Raw genomic sequence first — 19,248 nt, 5'->3', positions numbered from 1 at the left:
AATGTATAATCAAAAAGGAGAACAAAAGAGAATATTAATTTGCATATGCTAATATTTACATACAGATTCGGTTTAAGTAATAATGACTACAATTTAAACAGAAATACAATACCTCTCATCATAGTGGGAAATACTGTAACCTGGTGATCTCCTTCTGTCTGGGTGCTAAATGTTGTCAGGCAACTTCATATGGTTCTTTATTTCAAACTGGACTTGGATTTGACAGCCATTCAAGCAGAGGAAGCCTTCAAATAGAGGACTGACTTATGTAAAGTAGGACACACCCTTTTTTCATTTCTTCTTGGGAGTCACCATTCACCCTTGTACATGGACAGAATTTTAAAGTCGCAAGAAATGGGTCTTCAATTTCTCCATCAGGACTAACTAACAACCCAAAGCACTAATTATGTGGCTCCATTGGATAAATGAACAAATAAATCAATTGTATATCTATCAAAGCACTGATCAATACAAGGGCAAAGTCAATTCACATCAAAGAAAGCACTGGGGATCCAATTCAAAGTTACAAGTGGGGAAGGTTTTTTTTAAGGTCATAAAACTGGTAAGGCATGAAATCCAAAAGCCTGCAAAGCCAATTGGGTAAGAAAAATGTTTCTGGCATGTTGAATTTGTTTTCTTTTTTCTTTTCTTTTTGATGCATTCTCATACTGAACGAAGATGAAAGCAGTCTCTGTGGCATTGTGCAGGGAAATGGATAGTTGGGTCTAAGGCCTGTGCGAAGGCTTGTTTCATTCATTAATATCATCTGGCATTAACAGCTGTAATTAGTCAACGCCAGACCATCCGATGTTACTGAATTGTCTGAGACTAATTAAGCACAAAGATTTCTTGCTTTGCTTTTTTTCCCTTTTATTTTCCTTTTTAAATGGGAACAAATCTGTTAGCATGAAACTTTACACTAACAGTTATTCCAAATGCTAAAGACAATGACCTTCCATTCAGTCGGTTGGCGCAAACTCATCCCTGCATGGAGTTGGAGGAGAGACCGTCTCTGCATATGGTACAGGCTTCTAGGGCACATTTGAGGATGCATTCTCTATTGACATGGGGCACTGGCCAGACCCATTAGGTTCTGCATGAGCTAAGAATACACCAAACTTATCATTTGACTGCGCATTGCACCAGAGGATGGATAAAGGTGGATTTCAGCTAAATTTGCATGCCATTCTTGACCTCCCAATTTGAGACCCCCCCATGTGGAGAAATTAAGTGAGTATATGCATGGATGATCCAGCATTTGATGGCCAAATGGTGACTATGTGAACTGACTCCATTAGAGAGCATTGGCTGAGAGTAGGGATGTATGGACTGTGTAAAATCAGCTCTGTCTGTGTTTCGTGGATTGTCATGTGCCTTTTCTTCTGTCATCCACTCACAGCCAGATGCAATTTATTTTTTCATCATGCAGAAAAAATACGGAAATGATTACATGAGAGGTTTCGGAAGAATTTACATAATTTACCTTAGTATGTAACATTTAGCGTATTATCCCCCATTCCATTACACTTTTCCTCAGCTGGAAGTTGCATATTTTCCTAGGATTAAATATGCATATATTTTGGGAAAGTAAAAAAAAAAATCATCCCAAAGTCCATGGACTCTGCACAGCCTGAGGGGGTCACTCCACAGCGGATTCCACAGGTCTGACTCTTAGAAATCTGAGCTCATTTTAGTCCATCTTGACTTTCTCCAGCATCCCTGGCTGTGAGGCAGTGTTGACGCTATGCAGGCAGGGAGGGATTGTAACTTAGAAGCAGAGCACATACATTGCATACAGAAGTTCCCAGGTTCAGTCCTGGTTATCTTTAGTATAAGAGAACTGAACGGTGTAGAAGTACTGTAGAAATACTGGATTGTTTTTAATGGGACATCAGAGGATTTGTAATGCATTGGCTCCACATCAGAAACAAGACCAGATAATTTGGAAGATTTGGAGAAAATTCAGAGTTTGGGATGCATCCTTAGCACATGCTCTTGGCAACAAAAGTTGGCCGAGAGGACAATGTATCCTTTCCCACGTTGTATTCCCAAAATCATGGAATCAGACCTCTGACATATAGTGATAAACCTCTTCCAACAGAGCCAACACCTCCTCTTTGCTTCTCCAGATATGTTGTCACGTATAACCACAATTGGCCATAATTTTACTTGCTTGGGTGTCATGGTTCCCGGCTCCCTTGATTGTAATGAATGTGCAGTCACATCTCTCTTCAATGGGTTCATTTCTTAGAAATTCATCTTTCTAATTTCCTCCATTCTGAAGCACCACTGAGTTATGAAGAGTTTAAGTGTCCATCAATTAATGTCAAAACACAATGAAATACCCACCAAACCACATTTGACATCCACTAGAATACCAAATGAATTTACTAATGGTCTTCCCCTCTACTATGAGAAACCCAGGAATTAATCGAGATGGGGACAGAGGCTCTTTTCATAAAATATGCATTGGCCATTTATTAAGGCTCTTTAGTCCTTGCAAAAAAGAACATAATGGTTTGTTGGCAGCTGGCAGAACTGAAGGGGAAGTTTTACAGGTTTACTGTTGATGTAGGCTGTCCATTTACATATCCCCCCCCCCCAAAGAAGAGGAAATGTATCACCCAGAAAGATGACCAAAAATTGCATAACATTTACATCTGCTAATTTATATGTATTGATGCAAATTTAGAAATAATGCTTATCATGTAAGCAGAAATACCCCATATCATCATAGTGGAGAAGACTGACTTTACTCTGCTGTCCAGGTGCTAGCTGTTGTTGACAGGAAATGACAGCAAGGTGGAGGGAACCTTCCTGGCAGTGGTGTGTGTGTGTGTGTGTGTGTGTGTGTGTGAGAGAGAGAGAGAGAGAGAGAGAGAGATGCAATCCGCCACCTGATACACCACCAGGGGTAGGGGATTCACCCCATGTCATGGGAGGGATGGCCACACAATAAACATAGTTGCACCTCATTCTTGTGTTCATTTTGTGTGATGTAAAGCCTCACCACAGTTTCCCACATTAGCCTTTGATGGCTTTCAAAGGTGCGGTAAATCCTAGCTCCCACCATCCTAGCTCCCACCATCCTAAATCCCATCATCCTAGATGTATTCCATCACATGTCAGAAGATACGTTCGACATGGGAAACTGGTGGGCAAAAGTTATATCATTTCAGTACAACAAAAAATGATTGTGAAAACTCAGAAGGTATTAAAATAATATTATCTTTGACAGGATCCTTAGTATCTGCCAAGATTTAGAACCTTTGAATTAGTGTTGCTTGCGGGAAATTGAAAATGTTAGTATACACCTATTAATACAGAGGGATATGAAAGCAAACAACCTTGATCTTTAACATGAAGTGGAGAGAGTGTAACTGCAGCAATCAGATGAGGTTTGGAGATCTTTTGTCAGGGCTCATTCATTTTTGGGATGATTTAATAGAAATATTCTACTTGCAAAAATGTAAGAAAATAAAAATAATGACTGAGTCTGTGATATACACCAAATCAACCCCTGTGACCTTCTGAGGAGGCCTAATTGGTCATTCCATGACCAACAGCGTGTCATCAGGTAACAGCATGCAAGCAGGGCCCTCTAGGCAGAGGCACCGACCCACTGGATCACTCTCTGGCATGTGGTTTGAGAGGGGGAAACTGTGATGAGTTCCAAATTGCTCTTGAAAATGCATTTGTTCACTTCAGCTTTCCCTGAGTTGTAATCAGTCATGACACTGCACCATTGTACTGCTTTTGTTGCAACGTTTGTAAGGCATGTATTGTTTTATACTGTTTTTATATTGCAGTGCAAGTGTTTTTATGTAAACTGTGAGAAGATCCTAAGATGTCAAGCAGTATAGAAGCAACTTAAATACATACATACATACATAAGCCATATACAACAGGAGGAGATCCTGCACGGTGCCATTTTCCAGCACTCTTCCTTAACCTGCTTCTTCTCAATAGGACTCACCTGTTAAGGCTGAGGAGGATTTACCAAATAGAGGCTGTTGCCCCAGTCCAGGAAGAGAACCAGGTTTATGGTTAGTGTTTCTTTAAAAAGGGGATGCCTTCTACAGGGCTCTGGTATATATAGGCCACTTGATTCATTTCAAAGGAGAACAGTGGCCCTATACCAGGTGAGACTACTTGTCCGTCTATCTAGGGATGTCAGAGAATTCCATAATGGATCTCAGTGAAGCTGAATGCCAGTGCATTCGCCCCCCCGAAATCTGTGGCGGAATGAAGCCCCCCACCCCCCACCCTGTGAAAGGTGTCAAATGGAGCACTTACCTGGTGCCGTTCGTGCTGCTTCGCGAATGGTGGCCGCGTCTGCCATTCGCTTCCCCATTTAGGCCATGATAGGCTATGTAAATACTTACGTAGACTATCATGGCTAATGCAGGGATGCCATTTGCGTCCCTGCGGTGACCGTGATAGGCTACGTAGCCTGTCACGGCAAAAAAAGGGAACACAAATGGTGGCCGCCGTAGCTGCTGCCATTTGCGTTTTTGTTTTTTTGGCCATGATAGGCTACGTAAATATTTACGTAGCCTATCAAGGTAAAAAAACAGGGGCGCAAATGGCATAGTGGCTGCCATTTGCGCCCCTGTCTTTCGCCGTGATAGGCTATGTAAATATTTACTTAGCCTATCACGGCCAAAAACATGAACGCAAATGGCGGCCACCGTAGCCGCCGCCATTTGCGTCCGCAGGCTCCAGACATCTGCGCATGCACCCAGCCAGCGGCTCTGCAGAGTTGCCATGGAGTGGAGCCGGCCGGGTTAGGATTTTGGGGGGAGGTGCGGAGCGCCTCCCCCGCACCGTGAATCACCCCTGCGAAAAGGTAAGTGACTTTCGAACATCCCTACATTGATCCAGGTATTTCCTACTCTGCCTACCAGCAGCTGTTTGGGGTCTCAGGCTGGGGTCTTTGCATCACCTGCTACCTGAGCCTTTTTAATTCAGGGGTACACAAGATCTCTGGCCCTGCAGGATGCTTCCAGGGTCAACTAAGTGGCCCGGGGCCACTCATGAACACTTTCTGATAGCAAAGACCCCAGAGAAGATTTGTCTTCTCACCGCCACCTTCTCTTCCTCTGCTGCCTTCTCCGTCATTGCCGCCGCTGGCTCCTGAGGCCTGGACATGCAATGACTCTTCTTGCGAGGAGTTGCCATTTTTTAAATGCCACCTCCTGGAAGTTCCTGGAAGCTGCCGTTTTAAAAATGGCAACTCCCCATAAGAAGAGTCGGCGTGCGTCCAGGAATCAGGACCTGGTGGCAATAATGGCGGCAGCGGCAGAGATGGTGGCGGCAGTGATGTTGTCAATGGAGGAGGAGAAGGCATGAAATGGCTTCCAAGTCAGATCGGGGGGTCCCTGCACAGCCCTAGTGAATAGACACAGTTAGGGATGTCAGAGAATTCTGCCATGGATCTTGGTGAGGCCGAATGCCAGTGCATTTGGCCACCCGAAATCCGTGGCGGAACAAAGCCCCCGCCCCCCAACCCACGAAAGGTGCGCGAAATGGAGCACTTGCCTGCTGCTGTCTGCGCTGACTTGCGAATGGTGGCCGCCCTGCGGCTGCCATTCGCTTCATCATAGCCGGCTAACACAGGGATGCCTTTTGCGTCCCAGCGGAGGCTGTGATAGGCTACATAAGTATTTACGTAGCCTATCACGGCAAGCCAAAAAATAACAACAGCCATTTGCATTCCCTATTTTTAGCCGTTTTAGCCTATGTAAATATTTACGTAGGCTATTACGGCGAAAACAAGGGGAAAGCAAATAGCGTACTGGGCGCTATTTGTGTTCCGTTTTTTTGCTGTAATTTTTTGTTGTTTATTCGTTCAGTCACTTCTGACTCTTCGTGACTTCATGGAACAGCCCATGCCCGAGCTTCCTGTCGGCCGTCGCCACCACCAGATCCCCAAGGTTGAGTCCGTCACCTCCAGAATATCATCCATCCACCTTGCCCTTGGTCGGCCCCTCTTCCTTTTGCCTTCCACTTTCCCTAGCATCAGCATCTTCTCCAGGGTATCCTGTTTTCTCATGATGTGGCCAAAGTACTTCAGTTTTGTCTTTAATATCCTTCCCTCAAGTGACCAGTCTGGCTTGATTTCCTGGAGTATGGACTGGTTTGATCTTCTTGCTGTCCAAGGCACTCTCAGCATTTTCCTCCAGCACCACAGTTTAAAAGCATCTATTTTCCTTCGCTCAGCCTTCCTTATGGTCCAGCTCTCGCAGCCATAGGTTACTATGGGGAATACCATTGCTTGAACTATGAAGACCTTTGTTGTCAGTGTGATGTCTCTGCTCTTCACTATTTTATCAAGATTTGTCACTGCTCTCCTCCCAAGAAGTAAACATCTTCTGATTTCCTGGCTTCAGTCAGCATCTGCAGTAATCTTTGTGCCTAGAAAGACAAAGCCTGTCACTGCCTTCACGTTTTCTCCCTCTATTTGCCAGTTATCCATCAAGCTGGTTGCCATAATCTTGGTTTTTTTGAGGTTGAACTGCAACCCAGCTTTTGCAATTTCTTCTTTCACCTTCGTCATGAGGTTCCTCAGCTCCTCCTCGCTTTCAGCCATCAAAGTGGTATCATCTGCATATCGGAGATTGTTAATGTTTCTTCCAGTGATTTTAACTCCAGCCTTGGCTTCATCAAGCCCAGCACGTCGCATGATGTGTTCTGCGTACAGGTTGAATAGGTAGGGTGAGAGTATACAACCCTGCCGTACTCCTTTCCCAATCTTAAACCAGTCCGTTGTTCCATGGTCTGTTCTTACTGTTGCTACTTGGTCGTCATACAGATTCCTCAGGAGGCAGACAAGATGACTTGGTATCCCCATACCACCAAGAACTTGCCACAATTTGTGATGATCCACACAGTCAAAGGCTTTAGAATAGTCAATAAAACAGAAATAGATGTGTTTCTGAAACTCCCTGGCTTTCTGCATTATCCAGTGAATATTGGCAATTTGGTCTCGAGTTCCTCTGCCTTTTCGAAACCCAGCTGGTACATCTGGCAATTCTCGTTCCATGAATTGCTGGAGTCTACCTTGCAAGATCTTGAGCATTACCTTACTGGCATGTGAAATCAGTGCCACTGTTCGATAGTTTGAACATTGTTTGGTGCTTCCCTTTTTTGGTATGGGGATATAAGTTGATTTTTTCCAATCTGTTGGCCATTCTTGTGTTTTCCAAATTTGCTGGCATATGGCATGCATCACCTTGACAGCATCATCTTGCAAGATTTTAAACAGTTCAGCTGGGATACCGTCATCTCCTGCTGCCTTGTTATTAGCAGTGCTTCTTAAGGCCCATTCAACAACCTCCCTCTTCAGGATGTCTGGCTCTAGCTCACTGACTACACCGTCAAATCTATCCCCGATATTATTATCCTTCCTATACAGATCTTCCATATATTCTTGCCACCTTTTCTTGATCTCTCCTGCTTCTGTTAGGTCCTTGCCATCTTTGTTTTTGATCATACCCATTTTTGCCTGGAATTTACCTCCGATGTTTCTAATTTTCTGGAAGAGGTCTCTTGTCCTTCCTATTCTATTATCTTCTTCCGCTTTCGCGCATTGTTTGTTGAAAAATAATTCCTTATCTCTTCTGGCTAACCTCTGGAATTTTGCATTTAATTGGGCATATCCACCCCTATCACTGTTGCCTTTTGCTTTCCTTCTTTCTTGGGCTGCTTCCAGTGTCTCAGCAGACGGCCATCTTACCTTCTTGGTTTTCTTTTTCTTTGGGACTTTTTTGTTGCCGCCTCCTGAACAATGTTGCGAACTTCTGTCCATAGTTCTTCCGGGACCCTATCTACTAAATCTAGTCCCTTAAATCTATTCTTCACCTCCACTGCATATTCATTAGGAATATTCGTGAGCTCATATCTAACTGATCTGTGGGTCTTCCCTATTCTCTTTAGTCTGATTCTAAATTGTGCAATAAGAAGTTTGTGATCTGAACTACAATCAGCTCCAGGTCTTGTTTTTACCAACTGCATAAATGTCCGCCACCTTTGGCTACAAAGGATGTAGTCAATCTGATTTCGGTGTCGACCGTCTGGTGACGTCCATGTATAAAGTCGTCTCTTAGGTTGTTGGAAGAGAGTGTTTGTTATGCACAGTGAGTTGTCTTGGCAAAATTCTATCAGCCTATGTCCCGCTTCATTTTGTTCTCCCAGACCATGCTTGCCTGTAATTCCAGGTGTCGTTTGACTACCCACGTTAGCTTTCCAGTCTCCTATAATGAAAATAACATCTTTTTTTGGCGTACTATCCAGTAGGTGCTGCAGATCCTCATAGAACTGATCTACTTCTGCTTTTTCAGCATCTGTGGTTGGGGTGTATATTTGGATCACTGTGATGTTAAATGGCTTACCCTGAATTTGAATTGAGATCATTCTGTCATTTTTTGGATTGTATCCAAGCACTGCTTTAGCCACTTTATTATTAATTATGAAGGCTACTCCATTTCTTCTGTGGTCCTCTTGTCCACAGTAGTAGATCTGGTGGTGATTTGATGTGAAATGGCCCATTCCAGTCCAATTCAGTTCACTGACACCCAAAATGTCTATATTTAATCTTGACATCTCCCCAGTAACCACATCCAATTTGCCCTAGCTCATAGATCTTACATGCCAGGTTCCTATGGTGTGTTGATCTTTAGAACATCGGATTCGTCATTCACCACCAGCACCATTGGCTGCTATCCATCCTTTTGGCTTTGAGCTAGCTGCGTCATCACATCTGGGGCTAGTTGAACTTATCCTCTGTTCCTCCCCAGTAGCATTTTGACCATCTTCCAACCTGGGAGTCCCATCTTCCGATGGTATACTGACATATCTCTGGTTGTACTGATCCATTTAGTTTTCATGGCAAGAATACTGGGGTAGGTTGCCATTTCCTTCCCCAGGGATCGTATTTAGTCTGAGCTCTCTGCCATGACCTTCCCATCTTGGGTGTCCCTTCACGGTTTAGCTCATGACGTCCTTGAGGTGCTCAAGCTCCAGCACCATGACAAGGTAATGATCTCTATGTAAATATTTACGTAGGCTAAAATGGGGGAGGGGAGGAACGCAAATGGCACCCACTACGCTATTTGCGTTCCCCTTGTTTTTCGCTGTAATAGCCTACATAAATATTTATGTAGGCTAAAACGGCTAAAAATAGGGAACGCAAATGGCGGCCGCTGTAGCCGCCGCCATTTGTGTATGCTGTTTGTTTGTTTTTGGCTTGCCATGATAGGCTACGTAAATACTTACGTAGCCTATCATGGCAGCTTCGCAGGACGCAAATGGCGGCCGCTATGGCAGCTGCCATTTGCGTCCGCAGCAGCCCGTCTGCGGCTGGAACTCCAGCTGTGGACGGCCCTGGCCGGTGGCTCTGTGGAGCCGCCGTGGAGCGGAGCCAGCCCAGAAGGGATTCTGGGGGGAGGGACGGAGCGCCTCCCCCCCCCGCAAATCCAAGCTCCACAAAGGTAAGTGACTTTCGTACATCCCTAGGCTCAGTTTCTCTGTCTCTCATACACAGTGACAACTCATTTCTGAAAACACACACAAAGGGGGTTGGATCCAGGTTCTGACTTCCTTGAAAGGAAGGACTCTGCTTGTGGAATGTCCCTCTGCCTGATTTTGGGGGATCCCCTGCTCACACCACCACAGCTCACCGCATTCATCAGGGACTCCTGGCAGACTTCACATAGCATTTTCAAGGGGCTGGAAGGGCTGCTCTGGGAAGGAGGGGGTGGGGAAGTCCACCTCCCACAATGCAGTTTTTCCAGCTTAAATTTGGATCCTGCCTGTTTGGAGGTAAAAAACCTCTCCCATTCCCACAGTGATCACCACCAGTATTGTTGTCTCTCTGTTGCTAGGAAAATATCAAGCTCAGAAGCCTAGGACCCCCTCCCCACATCAGCTGAGCTATAGGGAAAAGGAGAGGGTCCTGCTAGCCTTAGGAGCTGCACAGGTGTGGCCAAGGGTCACAATTCATGGCCCCTCTTTTAACTGGAGATGCCAAAGGTTAAACCTGGCACATTCTGTAGGCAAAGCATGGGCTCTACCTCTGTGCTATGAGATCACCCACAGCAATCTTTTCTACTTATATAAAAAAACACCCCTAGCCATTATGCATCTCAGTGATAGAAAAAACCTTCACTTTGTCGACTGGGTTGCAGTAGAGTAGGAGGATCAACCAAGTCACAAAGGCGAGGAACATTACCTCAAATGCTGGAAATCCGATGACTGTAGGCATTCATGTGTGGGTCCTGACAATCCCAAATGCATTTTGTGAATGTCCAGAAACTCCAAGAAACATCAGAGGATTCTGGAAGTCACCTAAAGGTGCATTTCTGAAAAACAGGGAAAAACATATATCAGTTTTGAGGCAAACACACTTTTCACCTGGAATTGTTGGTATTCCAACATGTGCGTGCCAAAAGTCATCACATTTCAGGTATTCTGTGTGACAAATATATTCTGGTAGCTGGAGTGCTAAACATGAAATATACAGTATAACTAACCCAAACATTTGCTGCAGCATCAACAGGGTTGTTTGTTTTTGTAATGTCACCCCCCCCCCCGTATGTAAGTATATATACTTTTTTTTCTTTTTGGTCTCCACTAGGTGGCACTTACATACTGCAACAGCCCAAATATGTGATGTGAGTGGTCAGCAGGGGACAGCAGCAGGACATAAATCTAACCAAAATGCTGGGGAAATGTTCTGACTAACTTTATGAAGGAAGGCAAATGGAAGTTTGCCATTATTACAGTGCCTCTAGGACAAAAAGATGGTTTTCTGGGTGGCTGGGGTGTGTGGGGGGAGGAAGAAAGAAAAGAAAAAGAAAGGTTCTTGTATATGTCACAAAATGAGCTTTCTTCTTTGGTTCATATAATTGTGCTATAATGTTTCTCGGCACCCGCAATGGAAGAATGAGGGACAATTTAGGACAATCCACACCTTGGAATAAGGGCCCCAAAGTGGGTCATAAAGTCAACTATAACCAAAGAAATGAAGCCATGTTTTACAAGAGCAGTGTGAGTCATATATGGGCCTTTGGAAAGACGGGGATTTTGTCAGAGTTGTCCATGTCATACAGCTTGGTGAGATAAGGCTGGCTACTCAAAGGATCATACGTGTTTTCAAACGTACAAAAGGAAATAGAAATTAAAATACTCATATAGGCTCCTAGGTGGTTGGGCAGAGTTGCTTCAAGGAACAGGGCGAGTAGTGATACAATATCTCCCTGAACCTGCATTCTACCAAGGCAAGTCCAGGGAGACATTATAACACAATGCTTCATCCAAAGTGATGGATGGGTAGGGATGGGCAGATTCCTTACCTGTCGTTCTGCGGGGGAATCCACCCGCGGGGGGAGGCAATCCCTCCCTCCCCCAGGAATCCATCCAGGCTGACTCCACTCCATGTCAATGAAGCCGGCCACCTGCTCCACATCACTGCCAAATGTCAATACGGCCGGCAGCCATTGCTGTGCCGTATCGCTGTAAGTCTCCGGACACAAATGGCATAGTGGGTACCATTTGCGGCTGTAAAGCTGGTAGATTAACCATACATGGCTGCATTTAGGCTAATCTACCAGCTTTATGGCCACAGATGGTGCCCACTACGCCATTTGCATCCGAAGACTTACTTACAGCGATACAACACGGCAATGGCTGCTGGCCATATCGACATTCGCCAGTGATGAGGAGCTGGCGGCCGGCTCCACAGGATTGACGCCAAGACAGATCCAACTTGGATGGATTCTGGGGGGAGGCAGAGGTGAGTGCTCCATTCTGCCATGGACTCCGGGGGGCCGGATTCTTTAGAAGTCCGTGGAGTCCATGGCGGAATTCTCCACCATCCCTATAGATGAGCTCCCTCTGGGAGTGCTTTGTAGTCAGTACAGGTTTTTCCCCAAGATTTCATGAAGAAAACATAGAGAAACTACCATCTGTTTTTTACAAGATGCTGAAAGAGATTAGCCAGCTGGCTCAGAAGAATCTGTTGCTGCCTGGGAACCAGGGAAATGAAGATCCCAACATGTCCTGGCTCAAATCACCTTACGGCAATCCCTTCATCTGGTTCTTCCCTCACCCTGATGGTTCCTGGTGGCCTTAGCAGCTTGCCCTCAGGTCTGGTGGTACTGCTGCTGAATGCCAGGTCAGTCCAAAGTAAAATATCCCTCATCCATGATTTGATTGTGGATGAGGGGGCTGACCTTGTATGTATTACTGAGACCTAGGTGGGGGAACTGGGAGTTGCCCTCTTCTGCTCTACAATATCATTTTTTAGGTGTCGTGGCCAGAGCTGTACATTTATTTATTTATTTATTCATTTCATTTCATTTCTATACTGCCCAATAGCCGAAGCTCTCTGGGTTCTAAGTGCATAGCATTCTAAGTGTGGTTGTTCTATAGACTTGTATAACAGCAGTATGATATTGGGAGTTTTATTCTCAATGCCTTTTCTAATTATGCCTAACATGGAGTTTGCCTTTTTTACAGCAGACACACACTGGGCTCACATTTTCATTGAGCTCCTCACCACAACCCCAAAATCTCTTTCTTGGTTAATCACTGTCACTGCCACGGATGGCACAGATGCCCAACTGCGTCTGGAAGTCCTCAGGCTCCCCCTGCCACCTACGCCCCTGGACTGCACTCACTGAGCCTCTGGCCTCTCTCGCCCCCGCTTGTGCTCTCCTGGACATTCCCCGCACTCATCCGAACCCGTACATGAGCAACTGCCATTTTGCCGAGCTTATTTTTATGGAGAAAAAGGAGGTAATTACAAAGTGCATATTTAAATATGTGCAAATTCAGGCTGGGGAAGACTGATCTGTGCAATATTAGAGGCGTAAATGGCCCATGGTGGGGAAGGATGGCATTGGCATCAGAACCTTGGTGCTGGAGGAGAGGCATTTTAACTCTTTTCCCCAAACCTTTTCCCCAGTGCAGATCACATATGTACACACCTCAACCATCAAATGGCACTAGCCCTTATTAGGGGATACACAAACTTACTTGTATCTCCAGTGTCTGTCTAATTTGTTCCTGAGTAATCCTGACATTTTATATATTCTTGTCCAAGTGTGTAATAGATCTTGACCCTTGCAAAGGTCCTTGAGTCCCATATGTGCATGACAATTCTTGCATCTGTGGTAACACTATCCCTATTAAAAAAAAAAATCCCCAGCACTTCAGCAAGGTATAATTCCCAGGATTCTTTGAGGGAAGCCATTATACATTAAGTCACACAACACTGACATATGTCTGTGGTGTTTCTTGGGCCTTTGAATACAGACATCTTTTTACTAAAGTCTTCTTCTTCTTCTTCTTCTTCTTCTTCTTCTTCTTCTTCTTCTTCTTCTTCTTCCGTCATACATTTTGACCTGACCCAGATTCTCTGGTGAGAATGCACAAGATGTCTTGGTATGGAAATGATGAAGTTCAGATGTTAACATTTCTTTCCTTAATATGATTTGTATCAACTGTTCCATTCCCCAGTCTTTAAGACACACATTAGCTTTTTATGATGAAAGGGAAATATTGTGCATTTCAAGATGAACACTTGAATAAAAATGAAGCTGTCACTGTGCTTTCATCCCTTGCAAGGAGAATTGCTTAAAAACTCAATAAAAATATTTACTTTTTAGATGCCACAGGTCAATGTTTTTGAATGTCTGGGCTAGAAGAGGGAAGGGTCATGATAACATTTGTTTATGAATAATACATCTGACATTGTTCTATAAAAATAACCCAGTGAACTTGACCCTCTAGCCTATGATACTTGCATTCATTCTTCATGGATTTTCTTCTTGACTGACATCTGTAAGAAGGTAGGGAACACATATTAGATAGCAGTGCCAGATTCATGTTGTTTAGGGCCTCAAGACACCCTCAGTGGGCCCCTCCCTCAGTGAGTAAACCTTCTAACCACCATTGTCACAAGCTGCTATTGCTCCTCAGCCTCTTTCTCATCAGTGCTTCCATTTGTTTGCGATGTTAACAATTTAAAAAACAACAACCAAAAAACATAGCTGAGCTATGAAGCTGAGTCCTTTCGGGATCTAGAACATGGGCGTGTGTGCGTGCATGCGTGCGACTGTGTGTGTGTGTGTGTGAGAGAGAGAGAGAGAGAGAGAGAGAGAGAGAGAATTAGTAATGTTATGAAACCCCAAAAATGAGGCATAAGAATGGGCTTTTTCATCCTCTTTCTCAGTTGGAAGGGGATGGGGCATGTCAGTCTCTCACACCCAGATGCTCATACCTTAGCTCAGGCTTCCATGAGTTTTTACCCACCATACTGAACACTGCCCATCGTCTGTGTATGGTGGCCAAGCACAGGCACAATGAACCTTGGGACTTAAAAAGCCATGGTTGTGGTGGGATAGTTGCCAAGCTCCTGGCAGGCGATTAGACATGGCTGGTGGTCTACTGGGTACAGGGATCCCCAACACTTTGAGTCAATGGGCACATTTAGGGATGTATGAAAGTTCTGCCACGGATCTTGGGGAGGCCGAATGCCAGCACATTCGGCCCCCCGAAATCGGTGGCGGAACGGCCCGCCTCCCCCCCCCAGGACGAGACTTACCTTGGGCTGATCTTCCTGGCAGTGGCGGCTCCAGCGGCGGCTCCGGCGGCGGTTCGGCGGCCTGTCTTCCGACCGGCTGCCACCACCATTTCCAGGTTAAAAAAACACAAAAAAACGTGATGGGCTACGTAAAGATTTACGTAGCCTATCACGGCTAGCTTTTAAAAAAACACCGTGATAGGCTACGTAAATCTTTACGTAGCCTATCATGGCTGACTTAAAAAAAAACCAAAAAAACACGTGCATACGCAAATGGCAGCGGCCATGGCAGCCACCATTTGCGTTCCTTATTTTGGCACGTCTTAGTCTACGTAAACATTTACGTAGACTAAGACGGCGAAAATAAGGGGAAAGCAAATAGCGTAGTATCTACGCTATTTGCGTTCCCCTTATTTTTGCCGTCTTAGTCTACCTAAATGTTTATGTAGACTAAGACGTGCCAAAAGAAAGAATAAAGTACGCGCAGTTGTTTTTTTTTTTTTAATCAGCCATGATAGGCTACGTAAACATTTATGTAGCCTATCATGGCTGACTGCAGGGACGCAAACAGTGGCGTCTCTGGCCGCCGCCATTTGCGTCCCTGCTAGCCAGCGGCTGTATGTATGTATCACAGCTGGCCGGCTAGGATTCCGGGGGGGAGGAACGGAGCGCCTCCCCCCCCCGGCCAGGATTCCTGGGGGAGGGACAGAACGCCTCCCCCCCACCATCAACATAATCCACGGAAAAGTAAGTCACTTTCGTACATCCCTAGCACATTTGGAGTTCTTAGACAGTGTCATTGGAACTCTCACAAAATGGCTCCTGGGTGCTTGTGCATTTGCAAAATGGTTGCCATGGTGGGTGTTATCCCCCATAAAACACCTGTTTCCCTGATGCTTAAAGAAGGTGAGACTAAAACAAAAGGAATTTGCTCAAGAACCTCAGTACAAGGCAGAGCCCCCAAACATAAAACCACAATTCTGAACACACTATTTTCTGCTCCAGCACCCATTTCTCTAAAGGCAAACTGTTAAGGGACTCCTAGACACCATGTCTCTTTTCGAAGAATGTCTCTGGGGCCTATATAAAGATGGTACTGAAGGCCAGCACTATACTTTGCAGCATGCCGGCATCCCAGTAAAAAAAAAAGAATGCATTTTTTTTAACATATCTATAAAATAAAATCAGGAGGGCAGGAGTCCTGCTAGGTACCAAGAAAGGTGTCTGTGGGCACATCCGTGTCCTTGAGTCACCACATGGGAGCCACCAGGCATGGTCGGTCACAAGTTGCGTAGACTTGCTTGAGTTATTTGACCCTCTTTTCATAATTTTTCATGCTAAAGGTGAATTCTTGGTCATCCCTGATGGCTAGCGTGAATGTATGATTTCACACTACGTGCAGGAATAGTACTGCATTTTTCAACAGCTGTCAACACAGATGCAAAAGGGCTGGGGAAATGGTGCCTGAAGGTAATAGCTATGCTTTACTTGTCTAGGTTGCTTGTATTTAAAATGTGAAGGTTTAGAACAGCAAACCAGGAAAGGGTCCAGAAAAGAGAACAAGAGAGATGAGAGAGAGAGAGAGAGAGAGGGAGGGAGGGAGGGAGAGAGAATCCTGAAAAATGGAGTGTGCAATATTTTGCTCTGCATTTTAATTCAAGGATGCTTGAGGAATTCAATCTTTGTAAATCCCCATACAAAAATGACCTGATATGATTGGAACCTCTCAGACTAATGTGTGGGCCAGAACCTAAGCTATCCATGGATTTTGTGCTTCTCTGAATTTTGAGAAAAACTTATCAGAAGTTGAAATGTATCAAATATGTGTTTATTTATTTATTTCTTCACAAAAACATACCTACCTACCTATTTAGTTATTTAAATTATTTTTATCCTACTCCTCAGCCAAAAAGGCTCCCAGAGAGACTTATATGCAATCAGTAAAACAAGACAGTCCTTGCCCACAGGCATACGATCTAAAAAGACATGGCATGTGAGGAAAAAGGGATGGGGAGGGAAGAGGATAAATTAAGCACTCTTTCAGTGGGGCTGGTGGGATGGCCCTGCTTCTTCTTCCATCTCCCCTTGCACAGCCTGGTGGAATGGCTGCTGGCAGTGACAGTTATGGGAAGAGGAATTAGGGACATATATTTGAATTAGGGTTGTCAGAGAAATTCACAATGGAATCAAATGAGCTTGAATGTCTATGAATCTAATCCATGGATTCCACAGTGGACTGGCTTTTCCCGAGTTGCACAGATTCCATGGACTTGCAGACCATTTTTTTTTTTTTTTTTTACTTTCTGGAATTTTATACAAATTTAGTCATAGAAAAATACGTACAATTAAAAAAGAAAACCCGCTGTCTGAAAATATGCTTTTACCCCATAGTCTAAAGCATGAAAATGCACATTTAGGGGGATTCGGACATGTCTGCAAGTGTGATTTTGCACAAATGTGAAGTTGTGCAAATTTGGGAAACTGGAAAAATCTGATTCCACCAATGAGCAGAAAATGTAACAAAAGACACGTGACAATCCATAAAACACGGATGGAACAGATTTTTCAAAATCCGTACATCCCTAATTTGAATATGTTATTTGCGGTGCAGAATTAAAATTTACTGGTCATGTTTTCCCCCTTTAAACCACCTGTTTAAAATTATAATGGGTTCCCATTTCCTGTCTACTAAAATTTGGCATGGGCTAGGAGAAGTAACTGCCTTGATGTTGAGATGTACTGACTTACACACACACACACACACACACACACACACATGGCAGTTTAAAATAAAATACTTCTTATTTTTTTTTTAAAGAAGTAACATGCCGACACACCTTTCATACTTAATACTAGGGGTGAATGCCCCCTGTCCCCATCCAGGTTCTCTGGGCTCCTGCCAAGCCCGCTGGCCCTGCTTGCATACCTCCGGACCTGCACCCAACCCCCCTGCTTGCCGAGATGCCCACACTCACTCTGGGCTTATCTGGCAATCTCTGCACTTGCTATTTTGCAACCCCCCAACCCTCCCCCCAAATGGCAGGTGCAGACATGCGCAAATTTGCTCTTCTGCAAAATGGTGCTGTGAATGGCCGATATATGCAAGGTTACATGCTTAAATGTAATTTAATACAGAAACTACTTAATACAGAAAGAAAGAACAGAATTACATAGCTTATTCTATTCACAGGTGAAGGACCTGTCCTACTTCAAGGACCCTTTGTATGGGGTCTTTGAATCAAGGAATCTTGCATCGAGGAATCTTGAATGAAGGCAGAATGTGTCATCTGTGGCGAAACTATGTTCTGTACCCTTGTCCTATGCCAATTTCCATCCCTATTTCCAGAAACAGAAAGTATAATGTTTTAAGCTTACTGATTGGTTATCATAAGGTGGTCTAGTTCCTTCTAAGCCCCTTAGTCTAAATCTAAATGTTGCTGATATCTTGTTTGTTCCAAAGAATTCAGAAAGTTCCCAACTTGTCCTTAAACATTGTGTGTTTGTACCCTTTGGTCCAAAAAGGTGCAGCAACCATACACTTTTCCAGTATACTTCTCTCTTCGTTGAGGTCAAAATGACTCTGATACCTAACAAACACTTCACAGAATTCATTCTGACTCAACATAAGGCCACAGATCTAGGCCACAGTCTGCCATTTTGTATGTGGCAGCTGCTGATGTTAGCTTTGAATTGTTAAATGTGATATTATAGGGCAATCCTAGTTTTTCTGGTATATGTTCTCCAGAAAAAATAATATAGGATCCTGAGTTATTTCAAATAATCTGATCAGCTTCCTTTTCTGTTTGTAAGCAAGTTTTGCTTTGTTTCATTAAAAGATCAGTGTAGTGGAGACTGGTGGCTCCAATTTCAGTGGGGCCATGAATTCATCCTGGGTTTCAGTCAGAAGCACCCAGAACTCTAAAGGAGCTGCCCAAGGTGCTGAACCCTACCCCTCCCAACCTTCAGCATCTTGCAAAGCTCCTTTGGAGTTCTGGCTGGTTCTGACTGAATCCCTGTAATGGCCCTAGGAGTATAACCAAGTCACCTGTAGTTTTAGAGGGGCCTAAAGATCCATAATGCTTGGCTTAGGTTCATTGTTGGTGCAATTTCCTTGCTAGTGGGCCTCTGAGCATGTGAGATGAGTCAAAGGTCGATAGTGCGGCCTCAGCACATTCCATGCTAATGAAGGCTAGTATCTTATCAAGGCCTAGGATGTGCCTGAGAAGTGAGGCTATGTTTATGCCAAGGTACAGGTGGCTGTGCTGGGAAGTTCTGATTGTTTTCCCTTCTGACCAAGTGCTGTTACCCTCCTTTTCTCCAAACTAAACAATCCCAGCTGTTGTAACCTTCTCTTACAGGGGAGATGCTCCAGCCCCATGATCATTCTAGTTGCCCTTTTCTGCACTTTTCCCAGCCTTTATTCATATGTAAGGAATGTTGACAATGCACTGAAGGATAGGTTGAAGTGAGCTGGCATTATCTTCTAATGATGACCAAGGAAATATCTGATCCTGTGCAAAATGTTTCTTGATCCATAATGCTCTTTGACTTTAGTCCATCAGCTGCGTTTTCCTGTTAGTAGGCCTCTTGATTGGTAAGATGAGTCAAAGGTCAATATTGTTGCCTCAGCACATTCCATTCTAATGAGCTACTGTTTATCA

At 44.4% G+C, this 19,248-nt stretch overlaps 1 long non-coding RNA gene across 1 annotated transcript in view; it reads right to left on the bottom strand.

Annotated features, from left to right (window-relative positions):
• Window positions 1-654: 654 nt before the first annotated feature.
• LOC146340635 (uncharacterized) overlaps window positions 655-19,248 on the bottom strand; it is a 31,840-nt gene continuing 13,246 nt past the window's right edge. Inside the window, exons 3-5 of the long non-coding RNA XR_014784082.1 lie at window positions 13,039-13,843; window positions 10,232-10,361; window positions 655-2,289 (exon numbers count right to left, since the gene is read on the bottom strand). This is a non-coding gene — a long non-coding RNA (uncharacterized LOC146340635). The remainder of the gene's footprint in view (window positions 2,290-10,231; window positions 10,362-13,038; window positions 13,844-19,248) is intronic.

This window comes from Heloderma suspectum, chromosome 6, assembly GCF_057233095.1.
Source record: "Heloderma suspectum isolate Gila_16-S chromosome 6, 16-S_ref, whole genome shotgun sequence".
Taxonomy (NCBI): Eukaryota; Metazoa; Chordata; class Lepidosauria; order Squamata; family Helodermatidae; genus Heloderma; species Heloderma suspectum.
The sequence above is the reverse complement of the archived record's forward strand: the minus strand, read 5'-3'. Positions and strand labels throughout refer to the sequence as shown.